Here is a 24477-nt window from a genome sequence, read left to right on the forward strand (position 1 = left end):
TAGTTCTTACAAATCACTGGTGCTTGAAAGCTTTTTGCACTGCTGAATTTATAAATGCGTATCTTTTTGGAAAATGCATGGTAGGAGGCACAGACCGAGGACTGACATTCCCACTTTGCTGTAGCCCACTGTTTGGCCTTACCCTAAAGTAGGGAGATTACATAGGCCACCTTGGAAAGTTCACCTGGGAAAGATGATGGCCGAAGCTAAAAAGTTATCCCACAGTTCAACAGGAATGGCCTGCACTCCCCCTGTTGTCCCACAAAGCGCTTAGGGGTTGGTAGATGAAGCTCACATCAAGGTGTCGCTGGCGGGATGGGCACCGGGGTTGCTGACGTAGGGGCATGAGCAGTGAGGTTTTCTGAAACGGAGGCCTGAGCAACAGGGGCTTGGTTGCGCTGAAGGGCCAATTCAAAAATTGCATTAGCCAGATCCTGTATCTGTTGGTGATGGGGGGTGGTGATCTGCACCAGAGAGGAGAGTTGAGTCTGAAGTTCATCCACTGGGTCCATGTCTATACAGATCGTACTGTCAGGGTGTTGGTAGTTGGACCCAAATGCGAGATGCCAGCGACTAATTCAGGCAAAACACAGAGTCCTAGCAGAACAAAAACAAAACCCAAAGCGTCCGAAATCATATGACCACAGGCTGAATAGTCCACTTATGAAAAACACGCACAAAAACAAAGTGTCTGAAAACTTACAACCACCGGCGCAGAGCAGGGAATGGCCGAGGAAGGGAACCAGGGAGTTTAGAAAAAAAAGAAAACACAAACAAACCACGACCGGCGGCAAAAGCGAATCCGAGGAAACTGGAAGATCCAAAAGCGTAACCAAAGGATCCGCGTCTATTTATGCAGCTGAAAGATGGCGACCGGGACGGTTGCATGTTCGTGCTACCCCAGAAGTGGAAGCGGGAGTTGCAGAAGTAACTGAAATGCAACTGAAAAAAATAAATAAAAATTAAGTTAGATTATTTTCATAATTTAAGATTTAGCTTTACATTGTGATAAAAAAAAACAACTCTCCAGCATGAACTTGCTATGAAGTTACCTATTCGGAATTTTCTAAATTAAATACACAAAACGGGAGAAGCCGAAAGAAACTTAACTTAACTTAAATACACAAAACTACACAAATTGCATCAAAATACAATCTATGCGGTTATATTAGCACATTTATTCACATAAAATATTAAAACTGTGTTTTTGTATGTTACTTAAAAGACCTTACCTGTCAGTTAGAGTTAAAAGAAAATGGTGACCGAAAAACTCTTGAGGGGCGGAGCTTAACAGAGTAAAGTTAACGATGCAGAATTTAACTCTGACTTTTAAAATCTGAGTTTTTACCAATACTAGGGGGTATATTTATATATCGGGGGTTAAAATAGGGGGTACAGTATTTGTTGTTCAGTTAACTCCTTAAGAGTAGAACTAGATCTAGAATAACACTGCTTGATTAACACTGTTTTTAGCTTCAGACCAAGGCTACATCTCTCTGTTAGTTTTACTAGATCTTAGTGCTGCATTCGACACTATAGATCATGATCTTCTCCTAGATTGCTTACATAATTACAACGGCATTCAGGGACAGGCATTAAGCTGGTTTAAATCCTACCTCTCTGATTGTTACCATTTTGTAGACTTAAATGGAGAGCTATCAGATTAATGCTAGTAAAATATGGCGCAAGGTTCAATTCTAGGACCCCTGCTTTTCACAATATACATGCTTCCCTTAGGAAATATTATTAAAAATCATGGAATTAGCTTCCACTGTTAGGCTGATGATACCCAGCTATATATCTCATCAAAACCAAACGATACAGCTCAATTGCCTCGGATAACTGAGGGTATTAATGAATTAAAAGACTGGATGACCCATAACTTTTTACTATTAAATTCTGATAAGACGGAGATTTTGCTCATCAGCCCAAAAACCAGTACACAGAAGCTCCAGCATTTCAACCTGCATTTGGAAGGATGTTCTGTAACTACTAGTTCAACAGTAAAAGACCTGGAAGTTATTTTGGACAGCAACTTGTCTTTTAAAAATCATATCAACCAAGGTACAAAAACAGGCTTCTTTCAATTTTGAAATATTGCTAAGCTAAGAAACATGTTGTCTATATCTGATGCAGAGAAGCCTGTTCATGCGTTCATGACCTCTAGAATAGACTATTGTAATGCATTACTAGGTGGATGTCCTGCATCATTAATAAACAAGCTTCAGTTAGTTTAAAATGCGGCAGCCAGAGTTCTCACAAGGTTGAGAAAATATGATCATATAACCCCAATCTTATCATCCCTACACTGTCTACCTGTTAAGTTTCAAATCGACTACAAACAACTGCTTCTTACTTACAAAACACTTAACGGTTTAGCTCCCAATTATCTTTTCTAGTCTTCTAACACGCTACAATCCATCACGCTCCCTGAGATCTCAAAACTCCGGACTTCTAGTAGTTCTTAGAATAGCAAAGTCTACTAAAGGTGGTAGAGCATTTTCACATTTAGCTTCTAAACTTTAAAATATCTATTATTTAAAGTATTCTAAATACTTTAAAAAATTAATTTCAAGCTATCTTCCTGACAGTGTTTGGGGCTCCAGACACACTCTCCCAGTTTAAGTGCAGATTAAAAACGTATCTTTTTAGCAAAGCCTACACATAACAAACATCACATCATATCCTTGTGCTCCAGAACATTTGAACACATGCACATTATCAACTTGTGCTTGTTAATATCATGAACAGCAGCTGTGCTAATTCCTCTTCACTGCTTCTCTTTCTCTACCCATCCCGATGCATCCTAAAGTTGCTCTAGCCCCAGTCACGTCCCACCTTATGAAGATTGTATACCTTTAAAAAAGTAGATGCCGGAGTTTTGACATTGGACCTCTTTGAGTGTTTAAAGGCTGACATGGAGAAGCTGGTGTTGGATCTGTGATGATCGCAAATGTTAAGCTATTTTATGAGTTGCTAAGTAGCTCCTACTTTTATAACCACAATGACTGTAAAAGACTGTAGAACGATCATTACTCATAATCTTATACTCCAGTGCTCAGGTTAGTTCCCACTCTCCAGTGTTCTGTATTGTTTAAAGACTATAATCACAGTCTTGATGTCACGCAAATGAGGATGGGTTCCCTTTTGAGTCTGGTTCTTGCCAAGGTTTCTTCATCTAAGGGTGTTTTTCCTTGCCACAGTTGCCATGGCTTGCTCATCAGGGATAAATGCAAAATGCAGAAGGCAAACGTAAGAAATCACAGGACCAAGTACAGCTTGTGAATGGGTTTTAAAGACCTCATACTGTGAAACAGATGCAGAGCTTTTAGGGACTGATGAACTACTGCCAAGCATGGATCTTTGACTGCGCACATCATGATAAAGTTTTGTGTATTGCTATTGATCACAAAGCTCTTCCATCACCATCATTCTGTGGACTCATGAAATGATTGACAGTTTTACTGCCCTCAATAAGGCTATACAGTCTGCTCCAGCTTTAGCTCTTCCAAATGATACTAAGTCTTTTCACCTTTCACCTCACATCAGGTAACAGCTATTTTATACCTCAACACACAACATGTGACAGCACAACGTAGATCTGGTTATGAAGTCACACTCTTGGCAACAGAAAACTTAACTATTAGGCCTACTTCTCAGCCACATTTAGCTGTAGAAGCGCTGCGTGATCTGCTAGACTTATAAAGTTTTGAATAGTTTTGACAATGCACATGATTGCATTTAACACATTAAACAAGATACCTCTTGTAGGCCCGATCTTTTAGATATGGCCCTAAAAGAGGGGGATTGCCTATATGTAGATGGTTCATGTTCAAAACCTTCTGATGTGTAATTATGTGGGTATGCAGTTGTAAGTTTACCTGATGAAATAGTTGAAGCTAAATCATTACCATACACATCTGCACAAGCTGCAGAGTTGGTGGCACTTACAAGAGCATGTCAGTTGTCTGAAGGTAGTGACTATATACACTGATTCTAAGCATACTTGGCAAAAAAGACATTTTAAAACATTTTGACATTTGGAAAGTCTATAGCACATTTTAATCTCATAGGCGACCTTTATAAATGCTGTTCATAGTTAAGGTTAAAGGACATGCCACAGGTGATTCAGAGGAAATTCAGGGAAACACATTAGCGGATAAAGAAGCTAAGGAAGCAGCAAAACAACCAGTAGATATGGACACAATACATGCAAACCTTGAGATTGTCCCTAGGTTATGTATGTAACCCTAGTTCCTTTGAAACGCTTTGGGAATGCCTAGCGTTGTCCACACATTGAATCACATGTGAAATCCGGCCAATAGGCAATTCATGACATCATCGGCGGGCGACATCGCGTAAACCAGGAAGCTACAAAATGGCTGAGCAATGGAAGCGGCATTAGCTTCTGAAAAAGATAATGTAAGCGCCACAGGGATGCAGGGAGTATGGCCTGTTGACGCAGCGTCTTGTTCCCTCAGGATTCTAGGGTTACATACGTAACCTAGAGATGTTCCCTTTCAGGAACTCGAGCTGCGTCAAAACACTTTGGGAACGAGTATCCAATCATGCCATACTGACCAGCCTAGTGTGTCACCACCAGCGTGCAGGACAGAGAAGCCAGGAGTGGCTCTGACGTTGAGGTCGTAAAACCTGATGAAGGTCAAAGGGGTGGACCAGCCCGCAGTGTTGCATATGTTCTGTAGGGGAACCCCCATAGTCCAGGCCATAGAGGCCGCCATACTCCGGGTTGAATGAGCCTTGACTCCAAAAGGAGTGGGAAGACCAGAGGACTCATAACATGGTAATGGCATAAACTATCCATCTGCTGAGAGTCTGCTAATTGGCAGAAAAACCTTTCCTATTCGGGCCATTGCAGACAAAACAGCTTTCTCTGTCCATGTACTCATCCTATGGAGATATGTGTCCAGTGCTCGCACATGCTTTTCCTGGTGCTGGGGCTAGATTCTTCAGATTCAGCCTAGTGAGGAGGACAAAGTATTGGGCTTCTGAACAATTTAAATCAGATTTTGCTGTTATCATTACAGATGTAGATGGAAATATTGCTTTGCCTAAACTAGCTTTAATAGTGTTGGTGAAGCATTAAAATGGGATCTAACATATTAGCATAGCTAAAGTCATACAGGCTATACATTTATTATACTGTATTGCTAATGTAGCTAAAACAACCAAGCTAGTGTTGGATTCATGTTTGACTTGTGACAAAACTGACATACATTGACCTGTACAACATACTGCGCTTACTTTTCCTGAAGGCAATTTCCAACACCCACAGATAGATTTCACATATATGTCACCTGTATGAAATTTGAGATATTTGTTGGTTATAGTTGACATATACATTTATTGCAGATATACAATGTTGCAGAATACAGTGATGGTGATCAGAAGCAAACTGTAGTCCAGAGTCAGTGTAGCAGACTGTTGACATTAACTACAGTCCAAATCCATCCTCAAAGCTCCCGTTCTACTCCAGAATTTCATGGAACCACAGAAGGCGTTCATAAGAAACCGTTCCCAGATGCACAAAGTGGGCTCCAATTGAAGAGGACACTATCCAGAGGCAGACCTGGACGAAGTGGAAAGATCCACGGAGGAAAGCGAGGCAGGAACAGTGGTCACTAAAACCTCAGAAGCATGTTTAACTTGGTCGAGAGAGAGAGAGAGAGAGAGAGAGAGAGAGAGAGAGAGAGAGAGAAAGAGAGAGAGAGAAAAGGGGTGACAGGTAGAGAAGGATATGGATTATTATGTGTCCTTATTGTTTTATGATAGCTAAGGACACTGTGTAGTTGGGGACTTTTTCAAGACTCGCTATGGCAGCATAACTAAAAGAGAGAACCAAAAGGTAACACAGACATTAGGGATCTCTGGGATTAGAGATGACCCACCACACCACCATCAACAAACCTGAGTGAATGTGTGAGAGTGAGGGGACGACAGCATACAAATATCCCAGTTCACCAAACACTCTATATCCATGATCCCTCCAGATTTGCTTTTTAACCTAAGAAAAATCTACTGATAAAATACTTAACTAAATAAATAAGTTTTCAGCCTTGACTTGAACACTGAGACTGTGTCTGAGTCCCGAAAACTGATTGGAAAGCTGTTCCATATTTGTGGGGCTTTATAACAGAAAGATCTGTTTCCTTTATTCCAACAACAGTCTTAAGTCTAGCAAGCAGGATAGTATGATCATTGATGTTTAAAGCTGCACTAAGGTCGGGCAAAACAAGTAAAGAGACAAAACCCTGATCAGAGGCCAATAACGGGTCATTTACCACCTCAACTAGCGCCATCTCTATGCTATGATGAGGCCTAAATCCTGACTTGAAGATTTCAAAAATGTTATTCCTAAGTAGATCTAAGCATAACTTCTGTGCTACAACCTTTCTAAAATCTTGGAGATAAAGGGAAGGTTTGATATTGGCCTGTAGTTGGACAGCTGACATGGGTCAAGGTCAGTTTTCTTATTTAGGTTGATAACTGCCAGTTTGAAGGATTTAGGTACATAACCAGTGCTAATGAAAGAGTTTATCAATTTTAAAACAGGTTCAATTACCTCTGGAAATATCTGTTTGTATGCAAGGGATGGAGAATGCAGGTTAATGATTTTAATGAGGAAATAAATTAAATGAAGTCATTCTCTTGAATAGGAGTATAACTTTGTAATTGATTGTCTGTTATAATTTCACTGCTGTCTACAGGGTTATTTGTAAAATAGTTTGGATTTATATTAATCGTTTGGATTTCTTGCCTGATGTTTTCAACTATATTATTTAAAAAGTTCATGAAATCATTGCTACCTATTGATGGAGTGTATGTTAGTGCAGCGCTTTTATTTCTTGTTAATTTTGCTAGTGTGCTGAATAAAAATCTAGGATTATGCTAGTTTTTTCTATATTGGTGGAGAAATATGCTGATCTAGCAGCACTCAGAGATTTTCTATAATTTAGGAGGCTTTCCTTGCATGCTATTTGAAATACTGTCAATTTTGTTTGATGCCATTTACGTTCAAATTTCTGAGTGGTCTATTTTAAGGTGCACATATGATCATTATACCACTGTGCTAATTTTTTCTCCCTGATCATTTTGGTCTTAAGGGGAGCTACATCATCTAGAGTGTAACGGAACGTAAGTTCTAGGCACAGTCAAGCTCTGCAGGGTCAGATAGAGATCTAATTAACATCAAAATTATTATTGATAAAACTCGCTGCTGTAGCTGACGTGAATGTACACTTAACACGGTAACTTGGTGAGATACTAATGCAATGACTAAGGGAGATTTTAATAGAGATGAGGTAATGGTCTGAATTAGCTTCAGACTGTGGAATTATGCCTAATTTTTATAATATTTTTAATAATAAATCAAAAGTGTGTCCACCACTATAAGTGGGTCCTATAACATTCTGATTAATTCCAACTGAATCTAGAATAGACACAACTGCTGCTTTTAAGGGGTCTTCCTGATTATCAAAATGAATATTAAAGTCACCAACAATTAATGCTTTGTCTAAAGAAGTAGCTATATTTGTAATGAAATCTGCAAATTCTATGAGAAAATCAGAGTAGGGCCCTGGGGGTCTATAAATAATAATTAATGAAATTGACTGACTAGACCTACTTTTGAACACTAAATATTTTATGTTGTTCTAAAGAACTTCAAATGTTTTACATTTGTGTTTATTTTTTTGTGTGACGCTTTAAAGATTATTTTTATAAATAGCAGCAAATCTGCCTCCTCTGCCATTTAGAAGGGGCTGGTGTATTAAACTATACCCAGGAGAACTCGTTTAATTTATTGCTAGATATTCATTCAGTTAAATCCACGTTTCTGTCAAACACATTATATTAAACTCCTGGTTGGTAATAATTTTGTTTATAGTTAGCGTTTTGACATGGGAGATCTAATATTCAACAATCCTATCTTTAGATCAAAGGTGCTGGCTGTGCATTTAGTCCTCTTTAATTTAATGTTAATCAGGTTACTTGAAGACTTTTTTGAGAATTCCTACATTTTGGTTTCGGGGGACAGACACAGTCTTAATTTGGTGGATCCTTAATGATGACTCTAGCAGATGGTGGGTTTAGCCTGTCTGTCTGCTCCCTGGCCTTGGCTCTGGACAGTCACTTAGTTAACTAGTGCTGTTCTGAGACTATGACCTACGCTACAAGAAATGAGAGCAGCACCTTCCAGAGTGAAATGGATACCGTCCCACCCTAACAACAGCCTTGCCCTCAAATTTGCTCTAATTATCGATAAAGCCCACATTGTTTTTATAGCAGCATTTGGCCATCCAGTAGTTTTGCGACCATAACCTGCTGTCGGCTACATCACCACGTTACATTGGGATGGGGCCAGAGCATGTTACTGCATCGGACATTGCCTTCGCTAAATTACACACCTCTATAAAATTACTCTTAGTAACCTCTGATTGTTGAAGGCGTATATCATTAGCTCCTATGTGAAAAACTATCCTAAAAACCTAAGCTGACCTGCTATGTCCAGCACCCTGGTTTCCAGTATTCACGTGACCTGTGCTGCTGATGCCCCTAGAGGTCTAGCTAAGTTCAAGAGCCTCAGAGTAGAGTCAAGTCTTTTATTGTCATTTCTACTATACACAGTGGTACACAGTACACAGTAAAAACGAGACAACGTTCCTCCGGAACCCTGGTGCTACACTCGACAACAACACAACAAACTCGTAAAGTGCATCGAGTGCAACCGAGTGCAAACAGTGCAGACAAAAAACAGTACAGACAGACAGTGCAGACAGACAACACAAGACAACACAAGACAAGACACAAAACCTGAGATAGCGCCGACCAGTAAACCTACTGTATACTTTGATTATACAGTGTGAGGAGAACTGTAAAAACTATAACTGGGATATAAACAGACACAATGCAGTGCAAAAAACATCAGCAATCAAGAGGTGCGAAAAACAGCATGTAAACAGTGTAGGAGTCAAAAGTGCAAAAAAACAGCATGTAAACAGTGTAATAAAGTCAAAGGTGCAAAAACAGCAGGTAAACAGTATAATGCGGTCAAGTATAAATAATAATAAATTAATGATGGTGGAATGGATTGAGATGAGTAATGAGTAATGAGTGTGTGTTAAGTTCAGGTTGTGCAGTTTGGTAACACACATTTGATTGAGTGTGTGTGTGTGTGTGTGTGTGTGTGAGTTCCATTTCCGTTCTGTGTATTGAGGAGCCTGATGGCTTGCGGGAAAAAACTGTTGCACAGTATTGATGTGGTGGCCCGAATTTTTCGGAACCGTTTTCCTGATGGCAGGAGAGTGAAAACTGTGTGTGATGGGTGTGTGGGGTCGTCCACAATGCTGTTGGCTTTGCAGCTGCAGCATGTTGTGTAAATGTGCATAATAGGGGAGAGAGACTCTGATGATGATCTGAGCAGTCCTCACAATCCTCTGTAGGGTCTTGCGATCCGAGACAGTGCAGTTCCCAAACTAGGCAGTGATGCTCTTAATGGTCCCTCTGTAGAACATGGTCAGGATGGGGGGAGGGAGATGGGCTTTCCTCAGCCTTCTAAGGAAGTAGAGACGCTGCTGTGCTTTCTTGGTAATGGAGCTGGTGTTGAGTGACCAAGTGAGGTTGTCCGCCAGATGAACACCCAGGAATTTGGTGCTCTTGACGATCTCCACTTAGGATCCATCAATAATCAGTGGAGAATGGTCACTCTGTGCTCTCCTGAAGTCCACAACCATCTCTTTGGTTTTGTCAGCGTTTAGAGACAGGTTGTTCGCTTCACACCAGGTTGTTAACCGTTGCACCTCCTCTCTGTATGCTGACTCGTCGTTCTCATAGCGTCTCCTATAAGCAAAGCTCTTTCAGGTTTCTCAGCGGGTGCTTCACTGAGGAGAGCAAACTTGTTGGACACGTGAAGCGGAGAGGGATAGTGCTCCAGTGGGCGAGCCTTAGCGTTAGCTTTGGCTTTGCGAGTCTGCCACCAAGTTGTCACCCACTCGCCCCGCTGTAAGGGCTCTAATCGCCAGAGTCAGGGGAATGCTAACTCCACCTAGGTTATCATCTATAACTTAATATCTTTTTGAGCAATATCAACTTTAAATAATGGGCAATAAAGCTCAAAGTGTCTTTTTTAAAGATATTTAAATTGTGTATGTAGCACATTTTCATCAGGAACTCTTAACATTTAAATTTAAGCAGGGTATTTTCAGCTGTGAGTCCCTAAATCTGTGCCAAAGGCTAACAATGATCTGAGAAAATACCAAAGTTGTGTGAACCTTTTGGTATTTCTATGATCATGAAGTTGTCTGAGAGAGAGATTGATATCTAAGCCAGGACAGCTACTTCACTTGCATGTTTTGTTTTTACTTATCACCTGCGTGCTTTGTTCTCTTTTGGAGGGACTGCCCCCCCAAAATCAGAATCAGGTTTATTGGCCAAGTATGTTGACACACACAAGGAATTTGGTTTCAGATTTTAGTGACTCTCAAAGTACAAACATAAATAAAACTATACATTTAGCTTAGACTATACAAGACAATACAGACAATCTAAGACAATATAGACAGTATGAGTATTAAAAAGGGATACAGATAATATGGCAGATCAGTAATGTACATAAAGTGTTAGAGGGCATTGTAATGCAAATGACAGTACGATAAAGTGCGTCAGTTACTTTAGAACTTTGTACAATATATAGCAGCTATAGTGTGTGTAACATATGCGGATAATGTGAAAATTAAAAGTTCTGATAGTGCAGTACTTATAGATGTGAAATATATTTATGGTGAGTTGTTAATGAGGCTGATAGCCTGGGGAAAGGAACTGTTTCTGTGTTTAGCGGTTTTGGTGAACAAAGTTCTTTAGCGCCTGCCAGAAGAGAGGAAGAGAGAAGCTGAAAGATGTTGTGTCCAGGGTGCGAAGGGTTACTAGTCATATTTCCTGCCAGGTTTCTGGTTCTTGTATGGTACAAGTCCTGGAGAGTGGGCAGGGGAGCACCAATTCATTTTTTCTGCTGTTTTCTGCAGTCTGTTTCTGTCCTGGTTTGATTTAATGACTGCAGTGTAGAACTGCATCAACAGCTCCTGTGGCAAACCATACTTTCTAAATTGGCATAGAAAGTACATCCTCTGTTGGGCCTTTTTGAGAATGGAGTTTATGTTGGACTCCGATTTTAGGTCTTGGGAAATGGTAGTGCCCAGAAACTTGAAGTTCTCCACAGATTATACAGTGCTGTTGGCTATTGTGAGGGGGAGCAGTGTTGTAGTGTTTTCTAAAGTCCACTATCATCTCCACAGTTTTGCATGTGTTTAGCTCTAGGTTGTTCTGACTGCACCATAGCACCAGCTGCTTCACCTCCTGCTCATATGCAGACCCGTCGCCATCTTAGATTAGTCTGATGAGCGTGGTGTTATCTGCAAATTTTAGGAGTTTAACAGTTGGGTCACGATGTGCAGTCGTTCGTATAGAGGGAGAATAGCAGTGGGGAGAGGACACATCCCTGAGGAGCACCAGTGCTGATTGTCCAAATACCGGAGGTAATACCTTCCAGTCTCACCTGTTGTTTCCTGCCTGTCAGAAAGCCGGTAATCCTCTGACAGACGGCAGGGGGGTATAGTGAGGTTTAGGAGTTTGGAGTGGAGAATTCCTAGAATTATTGTATTGAAAGCCGAACTGAAGTCGAAAAACATAATCCAGGCATATGTTTCTGGGCAGTTAAGGTGTTACAGAATGTAGTGCAGCCCCATGTTGACTGCATCATCCACCAATCTTTTTGCTCGTGAGGCAAACTGTAGGGGATCCAGTTCTGTCACCTTCTTTAAGTGGGCCAATACCACCTTCTCAAAGGTCTTCATGACGACAGATGTCAGAGCGAGAGGCCTGTAGTCATTCAGTCCAGTAATGAAGGGTTTCTTGGGGACTGGAATTATTGTGGAGAGTTTAAAGCAGAAGGGGACCTCACACAGCTCCAGTGATCTGTTGACGATATAGGTGAAGATAGGAGCCAGCTGGTCAGCACATGCTTTGAGTTCAGGAGACCATCTAAGCTTTCCTTGTCTTCTGTCTCTGTAAGAGCTGATCCAACATCCTCTTCACAATTCCTGAGTGCAACTTGAGTGCTGGGAGGAGTTGTTAGAGGGGTTCCCTCTAATGGGGGCAGACAGTGGGCTGGGTTGGATGAGAGGTGTCAAAATATTATTCTCAAACCTGCAGTAGAAGGTGTTGAGGTCGTTACCCAAGTCTTTGCTTGCTTCAGTAGGGAGGGGTGGTCTCCTGTAGTTTGTGATATCTTGCAGGCCTTTCCACACTAATGCAGGATTGTTCGCTGAAAACCTGCTTTTTAACTTTTCAGAGTAAGGGGCTGCTTTCGACAGTGGGAGAGATCGCCATGTCGCATTCGACAGCTACCGCCCGCCTCAAGCTGGGCAGCCCCCAGTCAATAAGGTGCTGTCACACCATAGCCTGCTTGCTTTACTGGGTGCGTGGAACTTGAAGAACCATCTCGACAAGCAGGCTACAAACTCTGCACCAGGCAAGATACAAAGAAGAAAAATGAAGACTTCAGCTCTTCGTTTTGCAAGCTGGAACATCAGGACCTTGTGTCCTGGACTCAACACTGACCTGCAGCAGGTCAAGGACGCACGGTAGACTGCCGTCATTGACAGGGAACTATCCCGACTGAATGTCGATATTGCCTGTCTTCAAGAGACCCGACTGGCTGACAGCGGCACCATCAGGGAAGCCAACTACACTTTCTTCTGGCAAGGAAAGCCCTTGGACGAACCTAGGCAGCACGGTGTCAGCTTCGCTGTAAAGAACACACTCGTCGCCTTCATCAAACCTCCGTCATCGGGCACTGAGAGGATCCTTGCTCTCCAGCTGGCAACATCATCAGGCCCAGCCAACATCCTTAGCGTGTATGCCCCAACTCTCTGCTCAAACCCAGAAGAAAAAGACCAGTTCTACGAGGCTCTGGATCAAGCAATATCCAATATCCCCAGTACTATGGGCCTCTACCTACTAGGAGACTTCAATGTGAGAGTGGGAGCTGAAAACAAGGCATGGCCCACCTGTCTCGGCTCGCACGGAAGGGGTAAGATCAACGAGAATGGTCAGCGACCGCTGGAGATGTGCTGCTCCCACAGCCAATGTGTGACTAACACCTTCTTCAAATGCAAGGAGATCCACCAGATGTCATGGAGACACCCTCGTTCCCGCCACTGGCACCAGCTAGATCTCGTCATCACCAGGCGTGTGGAACTAGCCAGCGTCCTTCTCACCTGCAGCTACCACAGTGCCGACTGTGACACGGACCACTCCCTTGTGGCCAGCAAAGTACGAATAATACCCAAGAAACTGCACCACACCAAAAAAAAGGGTCACCCATGCATTAACACCTGCTGTGCAAGCATCCCAGAGAAGACACAGCAGTTAATCTGCAAGCTTTATGAGGCTCTCACCAAAGAGACACCCGATGACACCATTGACTCCAAGTGGTCCCACCTCCGAAATGCTGTGTACAACTCAGCCATTACTGCCTACGGGAAGAAGGAGAGCAAAAACACTGACTGGTATGAGGCCAACTGGGAAGAGATGGAGCCTGTTACTGAGGCAAAGAGGAAAGCCCTCCTGGCTTACAAGGCTGTGCCTAGCCCTGGTACATTACAAGCCCTCAGGGCTGCCAGGAAAAATGGACAGCAGACCGCCTGCCACTGCGCTAACACCTACTGAAACTTTGCACCAGTATACAGATAGCTGCCGAAACCGGGGATGCAAGGGGCATGTACGAGGGTATCAAGAAGGTAACAGGCCCACCCACCTCCAAGATCGTCCCACTCAAGTCCAAGACTGGCGAAGTCATCAAAGACCAGGGGAAACAGCTACAGCGCTGGATTGAGCACTATTTTGAGCTGTATGCAACCCAAAACATCATAACCAACACCGCCTTAGACGTCATCCCAGACCTGCCAGTCATGGAGGAACTAGACACACCACCCACCCTGAAAGCTTTCGACTGCCTCGCTTGTGGGATGGCCCCTGGGAGTCACGGCATCCCGCCTAAAGTCCTTAAGATCAGGAAACCAGCACTACTCCAACCCCTCCACAAACTCCTCTGCCTCTGCTGGTGAGACACATCCCCCAGGACATGCGAGATGCAAACATTGTCACTTTGTACAAGAACAAAGGAGACCGCAGTGACTGCAACAACTACCGAGGCATATCCCTCCTCAGCATTGTTGGAAAGGCTTTCGCCCGTGTCGCCCTGGCGCGCTTGCAGACCCTAGCCTCCTGCATCTACCCAGAGTCCCAGTGTGGTTTCCGAGCCAGCTGGTCAACTGTAGACATAATCTTCTCACTACGACAGCTGCAGGAGAAGTGTCATGAGCAGCAGATGCCCCTCTACATTGCCTTCATAGACCTGACCAAGGCATTTGACCTTGTCAGCCGGAGTGCACTCTTCAGGCTCCTGCAAGGTAGACTGCCCCCCCCGACTGCTGGCTATCATACGATCATTCCACGAGAACTTGCACAGCACAGTGTGCTTCAACGGTGCAACATCGGAGACCTTCCCAGTCAGCAGCAGAGTGAAGCAAGGTGTCCTTGCGCGGACGCTTTTTGCCATCTTCTTCTCCATGCTCCTCCAGTACCCCTTCAAGGACTGCAGTGTGGGTGTGTACATCCACAAAAGGACTGACGGCAAGCTGTTCAACATCGCCTGTCTCCGTGCTAAGACCAAAGTCACAGAGGTCCTCATCCGTGAATTGCTCTTCGCCAAGGATGCAGCCTTGACATCACACACGGAAGATGGACTGCAGAAACTGGTATGTCGCCTCTCCCACGCCTGCAAGGAGTTTGGACTGACGATCAGTGCAGGACGCAGACTCCTCTCCCACCACTGCCATCGAGGGGTACAACTTGGAAGTTGTTGAGAACTACACATACCTTGGGTCCACCATCTCCAACTCGCTCTCTGTTGATACTGATGTGAATGGCCGGTTTGCCAAAGCATCAGGAGTTATGGACAGACTGAACCAGAGGGTCTGGAACAACCACAACCTCACTGAGAAGACCAAACTGCGCGTCTACCAGGCCTGCGTGCTCAGCACACTCCTTTACAGCAGCGAGACATGGACCACCTACGTGAGTCACGAGAGGAAACTCAACAGCTTCCACCTGAGATGCCTGCAGCGCATTCTGCGTATCCAGTGGCAGGACAAAGTACCCACCCAGAGGTTCTGGAACGCACCGGCATAAACAGCATGTTCTCCATTCTCAGCGAGAGGCGCCTTCGTTGGCTCAGCCATGTTAGGAGAATTGACCCAGGCCGCATACCCAAGGACCTGCTGTATGGTGAGTGAGCAGAAGGTGCACGACTTACCGGACGGCCACGTCTGCGATACAAAGATGTCTGCAAAAAGGACATGTAGACGGCCAACATCAACGTAAACAACTGGGAGAGCTGTGCTGATGACCGCCCCGCCTGGCGTCTTGCTGTCAGACAGGGCGCTCAGAAAGCCGAGAAGGTGAGAAACACAAACCTTGCTGCAAAGTGAGCCAGGAGGAAGGCAAACCAACAACAGCCTCAGCAAGCATCAGCATTCACATGCAGCAAGTGCAACAGAGACTGTCACGCCAGGATCGGACTTTTCAGCCACTCGCGAAGGTGCAGATAGGACACCGAAACTGGAAACTACTCCATCGTCTCTCGAAGACAGACGGATGCCAAAAAAAGTGTGTTTTTCTCTCTTGTGGGACAATTAACATGTTGCATGTATTTTGGAAGTTCAAGTGTTAGTTTTGCTCTGTTAAAGTCTCCAAGGATAATAGAAAGAGAAGCCGGATGTTTTTGCTCTAAGCGCTAACATCACTCATGTCTTGGCCTGCGGTGGGATCTAAACTCCAGTCAGAATGAATAAGGAAAATTGCCACGGTTAATAAAAAGGTTTACAGTTCATGAACGGTCAGGGAACCATCCCCAGCCACTCTTGTGCCGGTCCCAAGCCCGGATAAATTGGGGAGGGTTGCGTTAGAAAGGGCATCCAGCGTAAAACATGTGCCAAATCAAAACGTGCGGAGAATCCGCTGTGGCGACCCCTAACGGGAGAAGCCGAAAGAAAGTTTTTACAGTTCATGAACAGTCATTCCAAGTTTGGGGTGCATTATTTATCCAGCACTGTGACATCTTTAAACCAATGTTCATTAATGTAAAAGCAGATTCCGCTGCCTTTCATTTTGCCCGATAACTCCGTTACGCGATCCGCTCGGTGTAAGTGGAAGCCCGAAAGAAGTAATCCGCTGTCCGGGGTTGAGTGACTGAGCCAAGTTTTGGTAAAACAGAGAGCATCGGAGCATGCAAAGTGTTTGTTTGTTCCATTAACCTCTTAGTCGTAGGGGTTGCACAACTGATATCCCATTGTTCTCAGGTGTTAATGTTTAGCAATAGATTAAATAAAAAGGGAAAAGAGATACCATGACTAACTATACATCATTCTAAAAGCCTAAGCCTCAAGCAGCGATTTCAGATCACTGTTTTTCAATGGAAAACGTAAAACGAATGTATTTGCTAAATGTGTGTAAGCAGTACACACAAACAACATGCATAAAAAAAATGCACTCTTACACATTTATTTTTATAAAGATTTACAAACACATCCACTGCTGCAAATCTTGGTTTATTAGGAAAGATAAGGCTCCACTAACCAACATGCTGTAAAGCATTTTTGCTCCAATGGGCTTGTAATTTAGATGGTTATTCTTTTGTTTAGGTCACAGAACTTGGTTCGTGTTTTTGTGAATATGTTTTGGAATAGCTTTCGCATCAAAAACAGCATCTTGCTGGTAAAAAAACAACTTTGGCTGGTAGAATATAGTGTTACAAAATAAATGACCACACACTAAAAAGAAAAAAAAGTAAAAGAGGCGGCATCTCGGGTTGAGTTTCCTCTCTATGGTCGGGTGTTGTGATATTTTTTATTATGCACCACCTATCATTTCAAACCTTTTATTTTTTAGCCATTAGCATTATGGAAACAAAATGATTGATGAAAAATGTAGCCAATAAGTGCAGGATTCTAACGATATATGGGAGGATTTTATTCCCCATGTGGGTTTCTTAGTTTTATTACTCTTTACAAACTCTTAGTGGTCCAATAGCACACGTGCAGTGACGCCCCAAGAAGTGGTTACAGCTCTCAGTTCTGCACAAAAAGCTGTTTTAACTCGTGCTAACTGGTCTTTGTTTAAAAAAAAAAAGGAAACAAAGAAGAATATAGACAATCAAAAAAGTTGTTTTATCGGAGATTGGCACAAAGCAGCAATTTGGAAAATATTCTTGGGGGCGAAGTTACAACAGAGACTTGGAGATCTGCATTGAGATGCTGCTTTACTAATCTGTAAGTTACAATATATCTCCCGTTACAGTTTTATACGATGTTATAGGTTTTATTTCCAATTTCATTTTATAAGAGAAATGCTTGAAAAGTATTTGTGTGTGTCTGTGTGTAGATCTGCATGGAGATGCTACTTTACTATCTGTAAGTTACAATATATCCCCCTTTACAGTTTTATACGATGTTATAGTTTTTATTTACAGTTTGTGTATAGCTGGGGCTATAATGGCCGGACATCAATATAAATGTTCATGACTGTAAAACAATAGCTTGTCTGGCTACCGACCTGGAGACAGCGCTTGGTAAATGGTTCACAAATGCAAGAGACAGAGAAGGCCACCGTGCTTTGAGAGCCCAGCGGGACCATGATTGGAGGGCAGTATAGCCGGAAATGTAAGTCATATAACCTATAGCTAGGGCTGCACAATTATTAATATTTTATCCCGATCACTGTTTTTGCCTCTGTTCAATTACGGGAATACTCCACCCTGAAATGAAAAAATATCTAAAAAATTACTTATTCACAAGGCTTCCTATACGGTGGCTGAGAGAGCTCAACGCTCTGCAACTTAGGAAAACACATGCAAATAGAAAAAAAAACACCAGCAAATTTAAATAAAACAACGTTATCAGTTTGACAACACGTGCTGCAAACCCACACAATGCAACCAAGTACAGAAACACGCTGCAAATCCTCACAACACAAACAAATAGCACAGATCACAAAATAAATGTTTCAAGGGGACCACAACAAGTGACAAACCCGTCTGGGAATGCTTATTGTTCAATGTCTATTCGTCAGTGGTGTTGTCGATGACCTGAAAGGTGAGTTGTTTGTTTATTTTATCATTGTTTGTTTATGATTCCTTGGCCTTTTGTATATTATTATCCTAAATAATCTGATAAAATACACAATCAACTGTAAAATGTTATGTTAAGTGGCAAAGCCAAGGTATCATGATCAGGATGTTAAAATAAACAAAAAAACTCACCTTTCAGATCATCAACAACACCACTGATAAATAGACAGTTCATCATTTGTTGGGGTCCCCATGAAACATTTATTTTGTGGTCTGTGCTATTTGCAGTGCAAATTAACTGGTTTTGTTGTGAGGATTTGCAGGACATTTCTGTATTTAGTTGCGTTGTAAGGATTTGCACACGTGTTGTTTAACTGATGAAGATGTTTTCTTAATCTGCTGGTGGTTTTTCTATTTGTATATGTTTTCTTCAGTTGCAGTGCGTTGAACTTTCTGGGCCACCGTGATCCTAGGTGTGACTTACATCTTTCGGCTGATTACATCTTTCAGCTGATACGAATCATTGTTCCAGTCACTGGCTTTTGGCAATGGCCAAATATTCATTTAAGAGTCATTCAGACGCAAGGTTGATATTGTAATTGTTACATTCATAAGTTTTGGATTCCATGACTGGTCCCCCCAGCATAAGTTATTACTGTGCGAGGCAGAGGTGGGAACAATTCACTGATGAGATTCTAGGATATTTCTTAATTATATTGATGCATGTTTTTTTTAGATGCTGCTGTGAATGGTAGTATTTTAAAATGTACTAAATTGCCTTTTCTGTCTTCTCTTTCTGCATAGACCCACCAGTGAACTATTTTACTCAGTAATTCTGTTATTCCTGTTTCTTGTTTACTTTAATTAATTTGAATTAAATGTGATTTACACATTCTGAGTTGAAGTCATTTATTTTTCACAGATCAAATACTTGTAATTTTAAACATAGAGCAGCACATAAAAACAACTAATATTAGTTCTTTGTTTGGTCAGGCACAGTTTTACATTGTAACTGAGGTTTGAAATGGTTTGACAGTGGATTTTCCATAGTAGCACATCAAGTTTACTCACAAAAATGAATGATGAAATTAATAAATGGGACCCAAATCTCACCCATTGTGGTCCCACAACAACCCCATAAAGGGGCCATTCGTGGGTTGACCCATAATTGAGTCATGTGGGCCCCATAAGGGTCCTTTTTGTAGCCCACTTTGGCCCCATTTTTAACACGTATTTGGGACCCAAATGGGCCAATATAAAGAACACCTATATTGGTCCCACTTAGAGCCCACCATGGACCCATCAGTGGCCCCTCTGGGCTAACACACATGGGGCCCATGTGGAGCCGATGGACAAATTTCTCTGAGCCCCATTTGAGTTGCCCATGCAGGGCCCAAGTGACAGCCCATCAAAATCCTGCATGGGGCCCACATGAAAATGTTGGCTGGGATAGTCTCAGAGAAATATTTGTAGGCATCTCATTCGTCATGAAAATCTTCATAAAATTCTAAATATAAACTAATGAGACATGTATTTACCCTGTACGTTTCTGGATTGCTCCAGAACTGATTTCATGTATTTATATATGAAGGAAAAAAATGCAGGGAATGTACACTCACCGGCCACTTTATTAGGTACACCTTACTAGTACCGGGTTGGACCCCCTTTTGCCTTCAGAACTGCCTTAATCCTTCATGGCATAGATTCAACAAGGTACTGGAAACATTCCTCAGAGATTTTAGTCCATATTCACATGATAGCATAACGCAGTTGCTGCAGATTTGTCGGCTGCACATCCATGATGCGAATCTCCCGTTCCACCACATCCCAAAGGTGCTCTATTGGATTGAGATCTGGTGACTGTGGAGGCTATTTGAGTACAGTGAACTCATTGACATGTTCAAGAAACCAGTCTGAGATGATTAGCGCTTTATGACATGGCGCATTATCCTGCTGGAAGTAGCCATCAGAAGATGGGTACACTGTGGTCATAAAGGGATGGACATGGTTAGCAACAATACTCAGGTAGGCTGTGGCATTGACACGATGCTCAATTGGTACTAATGGGCCCAAAGTGTGCCAAGAAAATATCCCCCACACCATTACACCACCACCAGCCTTTGATACCATTGATACAAGGCAGGATGGATCCAGGTAGGATGGATCCATGCTTATATGTTGTTGATGCCAAATTCTGACCCTACCATCCGAATGTCGCAGCAGAAATCGAGACTCATCAGACCAGGCAACGTTTTTCCAATGTTTTATTGTCCAATTTTTGTGAGCCTCTGCGAATTGTAGCCTCAGTTTCCTGTTCTTAGCTGTCAGGAGTGGCACCCGGTGTGGTCTTCTGCCTCTGTAGCCCATCTGGCGCAAGGTTCGACGTGTTGTGCGTTCAGAGATGCTCTTCTGCATACCTTGGTTGTAAGGAGTGGTTATTTGAGTTACTGTTGCCATTCTATCAGCTCGAACCAGTCTGGCCATTCTCCTCTGCCCTCTGGCATCAACAAGTCATTTGCGCCCACAGAACCGCCGCTCACTGAATATTTTCTCTTTTTCGGAACATTCTCTGTAAAACCTTAGAGATGGCAGTGCATGAAAATCCCAGTAGATCAGCAGTTTCTGAAATACTCAGACCAGCCCGTCTGGCACCAACAACCATGCCAGGTTTAAAGTCACTTAAATCACCTTTCTTTCCCATTCTGATGCTCGGTTTGAACTGCAGCAGATCGTCTTGACCATGTCTACATGCCTAAATGCATTGAGTTGCTGCCATGTGATTGGCTGATTAGAAATTTGCGTTAACGAGCAGTTGGACCGGTAAGTGTATATTTAATGTACTTCATCTTCTATAACTAGATGCTAGATGACCCCAGTGCCATTATCTCAAACTCTGAATGGTTAAATCAACAGCCTTTAAGCAGCATGCACTTTATGCTTCAGGTGCCCACAGTGCTGATTCTAAACACCTGAATACAGATTCCTTCTGTGCTGGCAACATGTGATGTGGTGGCTGAAATATAATTATATAGACACCTGCATTTATTTAGCGCTTAATGGGTGATTATAATCAGCCTACTTGAGCACAAAATCTTTTGTTGTTTAAGTATGTTTTGCCAAGAGTAATAAATGTGTCAAACAAAACAGACAGCCAAGAGTTAAAATGCTGGCTGGGATAAAGGGTCCTGAAGCAGTCATACATAAATTACATGCTACTCTTAGAAAATAATGGTGAATGTGGGTGTTACACAAATGGCTGAAGATGTTATATCAACTGTGTCTGGACTGTATTTTTGGGTTCTTCCATGGAACTGCCTGGCTTTATTTCTCTGCTGAATAAATTCTTCTTCTTTGACACCTTAACTCTGGTGAAAACTGATCTGGGAAATCTTAATTTCAGAACCTGACCAGCAGATGTTAGTTAACAAAAATAACACTTAAATGCTGTAAAACAATAACATTACATAAAAAAAGCATTTTATTTTTATGATGTATGTATGCGTGTGTGCAATTTGACTAGAAATGACATAGCAGTGGGCACTTGGCTTTTGTGTTGTGTAACACTTGGGCATTTTTACTACAATAACATCTTATTCTCTCTTTGTTTTGAACTCTTTAAACTTCCAAAAATCTGTCCTTCCCACAAGCAACTATAGGGAATTCACAGATCTCTCCCTCCCTCCCTCAATCCCTCCCTCACTCACTGATGTCGCACATTCCTTTTCAGCTCTTTCACTTTGCGTTTTTCTCTTATTTGCTCCATCTCCTCTGCAGATCTCTTGTTTATTTTCATGCCTACATAAGTCTTTTTGGTGCTGCTCCTACTAGCAGTGTGTACAGATTTCTGGAGTTGTGCCTCTTCTGTGTCTTCTGGATCCTCCTGGGTGTTCTCACTTCAGCTCACTTCAGAGTTTGCATGCCACCCCCTTTGCCTGGTATGTGCGCAGACCAATTTTAAATTTAAACAGTTTTTTTTTTTAGGTCATAATCCATTAGGTATTTTAAAATTAAATGCTGTTGTTTATTGATGCTCCTAATAATGTATGACATGCTGTAATACTTGCATAGTGTACTTGCTGTTAACACAGTGATAAGCAAGCATAACAGAACATTAAAAAAATAAGTTACCCGGTTTTATAAGAATGTATCGGATTTTTGCCATGTTTACATTCTAAATAACTGCTAGTGTTGATATATGTGCTTTCACCAAAAGAGAACTGTTCTGTCTCTCTCTCTCCCTCTCAGTGTGGTGTGTGGTGGGTATTGTACAGTGTTTGTGATTACTAGTCATTTAACAAGCACTATTGGAACCGACAAACTCACTGACCCTGTGCTAAGGACACTACCTCCTTTATAAAAGCACGTCCCACTTTTTCTTCTTTTCTCATCCACTCTCTTCTCACAAACACACACACACACACACACACACACACACACACACACACACACACACACACACACACACACACACACTCCCCTCCCATTATCTTTTTCAGCTCCCCAATTCCTCTGGTGGTTTTTATATCAGCTCCCCCTCTTCTCACTCACACTATGCCACTCTGAACATTGTTGTTTGGATTAAACAAATTTAGTGTTGGACACATGCTTTTGTACACAATGAGTTAATTTTGTCACAACATTTTTGTCTTAGAACACCCTGATATTTAGTTGCTAAAATGTTTTTAGAAATGTCCTTAAAACTGTATTAAAATTAATATATTTAAGAAGATGCTCATATTTATTGATAATAATATTTGATTGATATCACTAAGTGACTGAAGTGATTCTAAAAGAATATATGTTTTGAAGAATTGAGCCATACTGATTTATATGATATACGTGTCCGCTATACACCGCTATACACAAATGTGTAAAATTTATTCATGCCTTTTTTATTATTATTATTATTATTATTATTATTATTATTATTATTATTATTATTGTTATTATTGTTATTATTGTTGTTGTTGTATAGAACACTTATGTATAAAATATTTTTAATTAGTCATAATATCACACGTGATTTTGTTCCCAAATCCAGCATAGCATTCAAAACAACTAACAAATTAATTAATAATTTTCTTTAATTAATTAAAATAAAGTCATTAGGATATAATACAAATTAGCATTATACATTTACAACACAGTGATTAGGAAAGCAAAGATTATCATATGCATGTGAGTGGGTGCCCTGTAGCTTAAATGTTTTCAATTTGCTGGTGCCAAGGCCACCTAGAAGGTGTTAATTTTTAAGTCCTATGATTGGATGGTCAGAGTGCACTAGTCAGAGCTTGCAAACCACATCTGTGGTTAACCGAACAAACTGTCTGACAGAAGAGAAGACTGTAGTTGATGTCAACAGTCTCCTACACTGACTCAGGAATACATTTCGCTTTTGATCATCATCACTGTACCCCGCAACATTGTATACCTGCCACAAATGGACATTCGGTGTAACCCAGATGAGGATGGGTTCCCTCTTGAGTCTGGTTCCTCTCAAGGTTTGTTCCTTATGCCATCTCGGGGAGTTTTTCCTTGCCACAGTCGCCACCGGCCTGCTCATCAGGGACAAACTTACTCATAAAAAACATATTAATTTTTAATCACCGCATTATCTGTGTAAAGCTGCTTTGAGACAATGTTCATTGTTAAAAGCGCTATACAAATAAAAATGAATTGAAAAGAAATTAACAAAGACATTTACAAGACTTTTCAAGAAACATTGGACAACATGAGGAAAGGTCAGCCATAACAATTCTTGATCTTTTTCATTGAAGATTTATACCTTTAAAAAATGAGACTTGTTGAATTGTGTTCTTTTGGTTTCTTCTTTAGTATTGGCATTCATTTTCACAGCAGGGGATACCTGTCTTTAATGCAGCGCTTTTTTCTGTGTTTAGTTTTAAACTTTTCTTGTGAATGGGCAAAATTACTCACATGCTCAATATACTTCACTGCATAATGACTGTTCAAAGCATACACATGCAAGAACGTCTCTAGGTTACATATGTAACCCTAGTTCCATGAGGAAACGAGACGCTGCGAAACGTTTTGGGAACACCCCACATTGTCCACGCTCTGAATCACGTGTAAAATCTGGCTAATAGGCAAGTCGTAACGTCATCGGCAGGTGACAGCACGTAAACCAGGAAGCTACAAAATGGCTGAGCAATGGTAGCGATATTAGCTTCTGGAAAAAGGGAAGGTACCTCAGGAAACTAGGGTTACATATGTAACCTAGAGACATTCCCTTTCAGGAACTCGAGTTGCATCCA

This window comes from Silurus aristotelis (genome assembly GCF_946808225.1).
Source record: "Silurus aristotelis genome assembly, chromosome: 18".
Lineage (NCBI taxonomy): Eukaryota > Metazoa > Chordata > Actinopteri > Siluriformes > Siluridae > Silurus > Silurus aristotelis.